The sequence below is a fragment of the Halichoeres trimaculatus genome, unplaced genomic scaffold (genome assembly GCF_033239565.1).
Source record: "Halichoeres trimaculatus isolate MK-OKI-2021-1 unplaced genomic scaffold, fHalTri1.1 fHalTri1_scaffold_27, whole genome shotgun sequence".
NCBI classification, from domain to species: Eukaryota; Metazoa; Chordata; class Actinopteri; order Labriformes; family Labridae; genus Halichoeres; species Halichoeres trimaculatus.
This window is the reverse complement of record NW_027437205.1, coordinates 616,152-625,867: the sequence shown is the minus strand read 5'-3', so window position 1 is coordinate 625,867 and position 9,716 is coordinate 616,152. Positions and strand designations below refer to the sequence as shown.

General features: G+C 39.6%; 2 long non-coding RNA genes across 2 annotated transcripts; both read left to right on the top strand.

The window, feature by feature from the left end:
• The first annotated feature begins 4,275 nt into the window (after positions 1-4,275).
• On the top strand, positions 4,276-6,530 carry LOC141786419 (uncharacterized). The gene is made up of 3 exons (XR_012597754.1): positions 4,276-4,398; positions 4,698-4,863; positions 5,943-6,530. It is a non-coding gene; the product is annotated as an uncharacterized LOC141786419 (long non-coding RNA).
• A 48-nt stretch (positions 6,531-6,578) lies between these two features.
• LOC141786418 (uncharacterized) lies at positions 6,579-8,000 on the top strand. Its single transcript, XR_012597753.1, has 4 exons — positions 6,579-6,674; positions 6,766-6,834; positions 7,474-7,517; positions 7,754-8,000. It is a non-coding gene; the product is annotated as an uncharacterized LOC141786418 (long non-coding RNA).
• The last annotated feature ends 1,716 nt before the right edge of the window (positions 8,001-9,716 follow it).

The following is a 9,716-nucleotide window of genomic DNA, read 5'->3' as shown; positions in this document are numbered from 1 at the left end:
AGCTTACATCCAATTGGTTAACAGGGGAACGAACATCCGGAAGAACTCTCCTGTCTGACAGTTTTCACGTTCGTCGCTATTTTACTATGTTATACGCGATATTTCTCTACAAAAAAAAACACATATTTGTCATTGTTAATTGCTCAATAAGATGTGTCAATGTTTAAGTCCATCAGTTGTCTTTATGTTCCTTTCGATTTTGAGAAATAATGAATTCGATCTCACTTTTGGATGGCCGAAGATACTACACTACCCACAATCCCGTGGGTTGTTTCCATAGTGACGACGCCCAAAAGCTTTGCTTCACCAAATCTTTTTTAAACCAATCAAAAATGGAAGCATTTCAAAGATTTTGTCAGATATATTTGAAGTGAAGTGATTAAACGCGACTAATTATTGAAACGCTGTTAAAAAAATATCTGCACTTAGCTTCAGTCCGCCAAAAGTTTGGTGAGTCAGTCTCAAGCTTGGTGATTGGATGCGTAAGACGCAATGCCCTTTAGGAGTCGTAGTGTTCAAGGATCCTGCCAGTTAATGCTGCGTTATTCATGTCAAGAATTGTTTATTGATCACACAAAAGCCAGGTAAGTTGTAAACTCTCCCGATCATTTTAATGTCGATAACAAAACAGACATAACAAAAAAAATAATATGTCTTGTTGGACCATTTTCTGGAAGAGAGAGAGAAATTTAAAGAGAACTTTCTCTGCAACATTTCTTTTTTCGTTGCTAACTCATCTGTATAAACAACGTAGTAGCAGCTCAAATTAGCTTAACGTGGGGTGAAGGTAGCGCTATCAAAGTCAACTCAAATCGCACTGGTTTAATTTATTTCAGCTGCGTAATGATAAGTTCACATCCTGCAAAATAGATATTTCATACTGCACTGAACTTAACTACTATTGTTACATATACCGTTGCATACAAACCAGATTTTTGTAGAAAACACACCCTCACTGCTTGCTCTATGAGCTGTCCTTGACATGTAAATCATGTTTTTAACATAAGTGTTTACCTGTGACAGCACACATTGGCCCTTATTCACAGAATGATGTCAACTTTGACTGTACAAACCTTCAGTCTTTATTGGTGTTTGAATGTGTATTGAACCTGAATGTAGTCATCAGTTTTAAAGCACTGGAGGTTGATACACTTTTTAATGATTGTACATTTTTTCAAGTATTGACAATTTGTTATCTAAAATCATATTGCAATAGAAATATTGTGTTTGCATAAAATGTTGCTCTGTGCTATATTTGTCTGTTTGCAAATTGCATATCCAAATTGATACATATATCATGTGACAGCATACATAGTATCATAAATAATCCAATGTTCACTTTCTTTTTCAGAATGACGAAGCCAAAAATCAAGTGTTGCCCCTCCTGCCAGGCCCCAAATGCACTGCAGTGCAGAAGCTGCACTCAGTGCCTTTGTCCTCTGCCAGAAAATTAAAAATTAAAAAAAAAAAAAACAGGCTGAGCTCAAAGACTCCACCTGGTCGTCTTCTGTAAAGAAAAATCGAAACGCATGCAGGACAGTAAAGTCGGCCCAGATATCTGTAAGTTGTAGTCACTTTGATTTCACAAGGGGATTAGTTTCTCATACATTATATAATTATCTAATTTGTCTATCAGTCTTGTGTGGTGCATGTAATTTTAATCATTGATCTATATGCTGCATACATATTCACGTAATGACATAATGTAAGAATGATCAAAATATTTAGAAAAGAATAGAATTGAACTTTATTGTCATTGTAACAAGTACAACGAAATTGAAGTCACAGCAGCAATCAAGAAAACAAAAATAATAAAGTGTATAGAAAGTGCAAAAAGGTCCATAAGAAAATAGATGATGACAGCTTGTCCATCATTGTCCAGTCAGCCAGCCTCCACCTCCACAGGGTCCAGGACTGAGCCTCCCCAGCAGTCTGTTCAGTCTCTGTCTCCTAGATCCTGTCTGCTCACAGCAGGTAAGGCTTCTCCAATGTGGCGGTGGCGTCCGGTGTTTGCTCTGTCAGCCACGTCCGTGAACAGCACGATGCCACTCTGCCCTCTGGCAGCCCCTCTGCCGCTGGGCCAGCATGGCTAGCTCGTCCATCCCACGTTAGATCCCAGATAAATCCCACATTCCCAACAACAATGGATGGAAGGACAGGTCCACGTTGTCACCTCCGAGCTCACACCGGAGAACCAGCATGTTGTCCTCACCTCCTCCTCCTCACCTTGAGGGAAATCATCAAGCTTTACACCAGTTAGCATTGACATGCTACGGGCTGCTAACAGCTGATTTCACATGTAAACAATGCAGCCATGGTTACATGTAGGATCTCCAGACAAACACAGGAGAAAAAGTAGTAAAAATATCACTGAAGCCACAAAAAGTTTGGTGTCCATGACCAACAATGAACCAGATAAAGTAAAGAGCCACTCCAAATACAAAGATGACGAAAAAGAGACAAAACAATTACAAGAATCGGACAAAGAAGAGAGAGCTGCTTCAAAAGGCAGCCATAGCCAACAGGTGCCTAGCAACAATTTCATATTCACATTTTTAGTTTCATATTTATATTTTCAATTTTATTTTCATATTTTCAAAAAGCTTGGCTGTTATGAGGTGATCATGTAGTTATTCATTTAACTGGAACTAGCGTGTTTCACGTTAACTGCTAATGCTAATCATAATCCTCATTCTAATCCCTTTTGATGAAACAATTTGGAGCTAAAATACTGTATGTGGTTAATACCATCTATTACGCCTCAGACAGGATCCAGCCACTGCCCTTGAGGGCAGAAGAAATGTTTTCTCAGTTGACTACTTAATTGACTCCATTACAGTTCTTTAGTATGCTCATGGTAACAACACTTTCACTTTTTGGTGGTGGTTTGTAAAAGGAGGTGGAACGCTCCATAATGCGCACAAATGGCAAGCTAGAGCTTAACAGTCCCACATCACTGTGCTGGGGTCTAAGTTTCTGTATTAGATAAAATTAGTGCTGTCAGTCGATTAAAAAAATTAATCTAATTAATTACAGGATTTGTAATTAATTAATCTAATTAATCGCATTTTAATCTCATATCTGCTTAAGGTCCCAAAATAAAGAATTTGAATTCCAGGACATTAAAATTACATTAAAAGACATTTAAAAATAAGTTGGGAATATATACAACACATTTTTAGGTACACTGAGGCATAAGGAACAAATGAAAAAAGTATTATGGTTCTATCTTTACAAAATCTACACAGTCCTGCACCTAAGATAAGCTGATTTGATTTTTAGGACGTTTTTTGCTACTGTTCACATTTTTACTCGATGTGGACTCCATTTTCACTGCAATATGAACTTCTATACTTCTATGAGGTCAAGAGAACCAGGGCTAAAGGCTAAAAACTGTGAGGAACTATGTACAAAACACTTTATTCAAGTCTTGGATCAAAGAAAAGTGAAGTATTTTCAGTTTCACATGCTCTGAACACACAAACTGTTACTGATTGGTGCAGAGCAGCCCCAAGCTGAAACATGACACCAGGAAGATGGAAGCAAATTTTCATATAATTCTTTAGATTTAAATACAAGACCTTTTTCGATAATTCAGGACTTGTTTGATGCAGTAGAGAGTGTAAAATTACCTGTTTTTTACAGAATTGAGCTAGAGCAAACGGTTGATTTTCTGTAGATTTTGTCCTACATGAAAAAAGTGGTGTTCTCGTCAGATTTTCAAATTTCCGACGGTCCGTGAATGTATCACATCTAGCAACATGCTTTGAACCGGGGGGAAGAGAGAGCGCCGTCAAAGGATAAGTTCAGTTCATACAGCTTTTACATTGTTTATAGAATGAAGTAGAACAAAATACTCACCAAGAAGGCTTTCCTGATCCAAGCAGTGTTTCGGGAGATATTTAGATCCAAAATCGTGCAGCGGACGTCCGTATAATGGGATCCATCTGGGCATAGACAGCGCCGCTCCTTAAAACTGCATTAATCGTCCAAAAACTCGTGTTTTTCACCAATATTCCATCATGGTCGGCTCCCAGATGTCCTCTGCTGCAGTCTGTGTCACTCCAGACAGCGCTGTGCGGCTGTAATGACCTCTGAACTGCAGTTTTAGGAGCGGTGCTGTCTATACCCTGATGAATCCCATTATACGGACGTCTGCTGCACGATTTTGGATCTAAATATCTCCCGAAGCACTCCTTGGATCAGATAAGCCTTCTGGGTGAGTATTTTGTTCTACTTCATTCTATAAACAATGTAAAAGCTGTATGAACCGAACTTATCCTTTAACAGCGCTCTCTTCCCTCGGCTCAAAGCATGTTGCTAGATGTGATACATTCAGGGACCGTCAGAAATTTGAAAATCTGACGAGAACACAACTTTTTTCATGTAGGACAAACGGTTTGTAAATGCTAGACATTTGAAAATGAGTGCGTCTTTGAACGCCTCGCGGGTTTGGGATCCAGATTAATTACGTTAATTTTTATGACGCGTTAATTTGCGGTGTAATTAATTAATCTAATTAACGCGTTAAAATGACAGCCCTAGATAAGATATAAAATATTATACTCCAGTAAACTGGAGGATAGTATAATCTAGAAAAAGATGAACACGTGCCTTTACTTCTGTTTTGTTGGTTTCTCGAGTTGAGGTATAATAACAGACTTAAATTTTTCTTCCCTTCAAAATCTGTCTTTCAGGTTTTGAAGCTGAATGCCTTGGACAAATATCCAGTCCTGTTTATGGCCCATCAAGGCAGGAACGGAGTATTTTATGGGGACATGGTCCATCACATTGGACCGACTGATGGGATCATTCAAGAATTTCTTCTGAAAATGAAGAAACTGCATGAGCACCTATTGAAAAGTAAGACTATGATTATTTATAATAAAACTATCTTATGATATGTTATACTTTGTTGTCCTATAGCGTAGTTGTTGGTGGACTCTGTGTCACGTTAGTGCCCATTAACAATGTGCTTGTCTAGTTTCTCATGCCCTGGTAATGGTCACTGCAGCTTTCTTGAGTATAGCTCAACCAGATTACCTTGTAAAAATCAAAGGGAGATATCGTGAAAACTTTAAGAAGCTTGTCACATGCAATCAGAGCTTATTTTTCAGTTCAATTTTAGCTATTTCATAAGTTGTGTTAAATGAATGCTGGTGATACTACATGTGTCATTAAATACTAAGTCACTTGAATGTTCTCCATACCTGAAACTTCACTATGTCATCCTCTGAATTATGACAGATTATTGCTGCACTGCAACCTATAGTGAATTCAGAAGTCAGTCACTAACACATTTTTTTAAATAATGAAAATGTTTACACATCTCATATTATTTTACTCAAACTGTCTGAAAATTGAAAGTTCTTAAGGTTCTAAGCAAGAAATCAGCCAAGTTTGGTGTTGATTGGAGGAGTGGTTCTCAAGATGAATAAATCAGTGTCAAAAAGTGAGAAAGACAGACCCCTGGCTTTACATCTAGCTCATTGCTACATTGCAACCTCTTTACTTCTAAGCCATTTTAGAGAGAACAACTTTTGCTGTTGCCTGAAACAAAAGATGTCAGGCAAGCATGTTATCTGAGTGGACACCGTGATAATGATACGCCCATACCTGAGTGATGCCAATGCTGTTAATAATCTCAGATCATTTACCATGTGTTCAGACTTACTCCCAGTCAAAATTCAGATGATTAGTATCACAAAAATGTGCAATGGTTCATCTCAGTGTGGTTGCATGATTTTTCATCTCTCTGTCTTATAAACTAAGGATGTAGTATGAGCACACACTGGGATGGATTATCTGTCTCAACAAGTTTAATGTGACTGCAGCTAATAGTTCATGATGCAGAATGCAGGTACAATTAGTTTTTATCCTTAACATAGGAATGAAAATGGTGTGACAGGAGAATATTTACATTTTTTTCTCCATTTTTGCAGGATTGTCTTCCCCAAGTGTCACCAGCCCACCGGCAGCAGTTCCTTGGCCCCCTGAGGACAGCAGCTGTCCAGCAGCTCAGCCTGTGACACTACAGTCAGGAGGAGATGAGGAAGAAATCATCCTGCACCTCATCCCAAATACCTCACCTTCTTCTCTTTCTAACTGTCACCCTACATCCTCTGTCCCCTCTGAACCTTCAACATCCTGCCTGCCAACTGAACTTCCATCCCCCCTCTCCTCTTACCCTCCTCCGTTCCCCCTCTCCTCTCATCATCCACCACTCTCCACCACTTCTGATGATTCCCCAGCCTCCACCTCTTCTCATCCTCTGTTCCCCCTCTCTTCTGATCCTCCCCCAGCCTCCACCTATTCTCTTCCTCCGTTTCCTCTCTCTACTCATTCTCCACAAACCTCCACCTCTTTTCCCCCTTCATTTCCCCTCTCTTCTTATCCTCCACCAACCTCCACCTCTTCTCATCCTCAGTTTCCCCTCTCTACTCATCCTCCACCAGCCTCCACCTCTTCTCATCCTCCGTTTCCCCTCTCTACTAATCCTTCACCAACCTCCACCTCTTCTCATCCTCCATGCCCCCTTCCTTCTCTTCCTCCTCTGGCCTCCACATTGTCTCACCTTCCTTCATCCTCTCCCATGTCTCAGTCTCCCCCATATCCTGTGTCATCTTTGTGCCCTGTCCTCCCACCAAAACAAAGAAAAGCAAAGAAAAAGAAAGGTTAGATATCCCTTTATATTATTATGTAGGCATATAGTTCTTCTCAAATTGCTAGGCTAGCCCCATAAGATTCTTTTTTCTCTATTTTTAGAATGCCTAAGACGTAGGAAGCAGAGGGTGTTTAAGTATGAGGATGTTGTCCAATCGAAGCCTGGTAAATGTAAGTATGTTCTCCTTTGTTATGTTTGGCTTCATTGTGAAATACAATGTAAAAGCAAGGTTCTGGGTTGTATTTATTGGCCACTCTGTAACAATGTGTTGCAAAAGGAAATTAATTTGATATTCAGTTTATGGTTTCTAATACCAAACCATTGTGAAGTTTGAGGAGTATTACAGTCTGAGCAAAGAACATATTTTATAGTCTGGTGCTACAGCAGTGGATACTTCTATATTTTATACTACATGGCAGCAGGGTGAACAGTCTATGGCTGGGCGTCTGCTTTCTTGTAGTATTCAGTTTCTGCACAGACATCTTTACTATCATCATTGATACTCTGTAGCTGGTACCAAAAATGGTCTGTGAAATATCAGTCACCCTCTGCATAAGCCTCCAGTCCTGGGCTTACATATAGTATGTCATGTTTACTGAGGGCTAAATTTATATTGAAGTCATATTTTTAAAAAGATTCTACTTTATGCTGTGATGTCTATGTTCTTGAGAAATTATTTGAATAGATAAAAAATTTCTACATAATACTTAGCTACTTAAAAGTGCACATATGTGTTATGGCTCTGTCTATGAAAGAAAACACCTTTCTCTTAACAAATTGCACCCTTTTTCTTATTGCTTGCCTTCCAGGGCAGAGAAGAAGTGAAAGTGAGGTGGGCACCATGCTCACAATGGTAAGTGCTCCGTAAGCGACCATGAACCGGTATGTTGAACTATCGACAAAAGATTTATGCTGTGATCCAGTGGTTGCTATCTCATTTGAAATTCACTACTAGAGCTTAATTATTAATGTGAAAGACAGGTTTACTAAGGAAATTATAGACATGAAATTTCTTGATATGTCAGAAGAAATTTTAGCCTCTGATCTTTATTTCCTGTGTTTATGTCTCTGTCTTTCCTATCCTGGCAGCGGCAAGACATGGGATGACACATGGGAACCGGCCGATCAGTTTAAGTTGTAAAAAAGTTCCACATTTAATGTTTTGTTCAGTTCAATTTGTATACTTTGTTCACTAATATGTTCACTTCATGAGGTAAATCTTAGTTTCAGCTATGGTAATTTATCCAGTTATTAGCAGCCTATTACACTTTATGCACAGCAATTTAACACAACAATGTTTTCACAGTGTGTGGCCCTGTTATGAGTTGTTGGATTATTAAATGTTGTTTTGGTGTCATAATGTTTTGTTGTTTTGTTTGCAAACAGTAAATATTTTGAAGGTGTCCAAGTTTGGGGCTCTGGGGGTTGTAACACTCAATAGTCATCTGACTGCCAAAAGTCAAGCTTTGGGGTGACCTGAGGAGCCGATGACTGCCTTCAATCATCTTGAACTCATGACAAGAGAAAGAACACAACATTAAGTGGCTATCATGGTCTTAGTGCACTTTATTAATCATGATCATTCCCTGAGCCTGGCTTGTAAATCAGCATGTACCTTCACACCCTGAAGTATCTTAACAATTATCCAACATTTACTGCATTAAATGTTTAGCCTTTTACTTGTTTGGCAGTTTGGCACTGAAATCCACAAAAACGAAGGAGAACATGGTGAACTTCAGGGGGACCAGTGCTAAGCCACCCCCTACATCAACGGCAAGTGTATGGAGAGGGTTCACACAGTCAGGTTCATGTGAATCCAGATCTGGAAAGACCTCTCCTGGACAGACAACATCTCATCATTCATTAAGACTCATAGGCTACATTTCCTGAGTCTACAGGAAGAACAATCTGGACAGGAGGCTGCTGGCCTCCTACCGCTCGTGCACAGAGAGCCTGCTGACATACTGCATCATCACCTGGTACAGGAGCTGCACTCAGGCAGACAGAGCGAGGCCTCAGAAGACTGTGGAAACAGCCCTGAAGATCATCGGCCCCTCAAAGGACATATACACTTCCAACTTTGTTGTACACTAAGCACACTGAGAGTGACAATAAAGAGCATTCTATTCTATTCCAGCTGGATAGTCTCAACTATGTGAAAGTGTAGGCAGCTTAAGTTAAGAAAAGTATCTCTTAATGAACATAAATACAATATATAGCAAAATAGCATCATAGTTCTGTCATCAGATCACATCACAGATTTTTTTTTTTTGATTGGGAAGAAATAAATAGATAAATATATAAAAAGTTCAAGTTCAGTACAAACTGGACGGCATGGTGGTGCAGCAGGTAGTGCATGTGCCTCACAGCAAGAGGGTTGCTGATTCAATCCCTGGGTCAGGCAGGACTCTTTTATGTAAAGTTTGCATGCTCTTCCTGTTCATGCATGGGTTCTCTCTGAGTACTCAGACTTTCTCCCACAGACCAATACATGCTCATTTGGTTAATTAGTGACTCCAAATTGCCCTTAGGTGAGTCTGATAGAAAATGGTTGTATGTCTCCCTATGTTGCCCAGCAATTGGCTGGCAACTGGTTCAGGGTGTACCCTAGTCTCACCCGATGACAGCTCAGATAGGCTCCAGCCCCCTGCGACCCCAAAAAAGGATAAGCAGTCTAGAACATGAATGAATAAAAATGAACTTTAATGTTATTCTACAGGTGCTTGGCCATCGATCTCTGACTGATCCGTCAGCAAATAATCAAAAAGAAGAGACCACAGCTCTGTAAAACACCTCTGATTGCCTCTCAATACAACACTAATTCTGAATGAAGGAGAACCCTGACCATCTCTGCATATCACTGACATTTGAAAGTAAATCTTTTATCGAGTTAATCAGAAATCAGAAGACACTTGGTCCATAACAGTAGCTTGTCACATGGATTAAGCTGTGAGTGTGTAAGTGTTAAATGTCTAGATGGCAGGCCGACCACAAAAAGCCTGGGTCCCTTTAAAATTCAACCTGCAAGAAAGATATTACTTAGTTCTTGAGA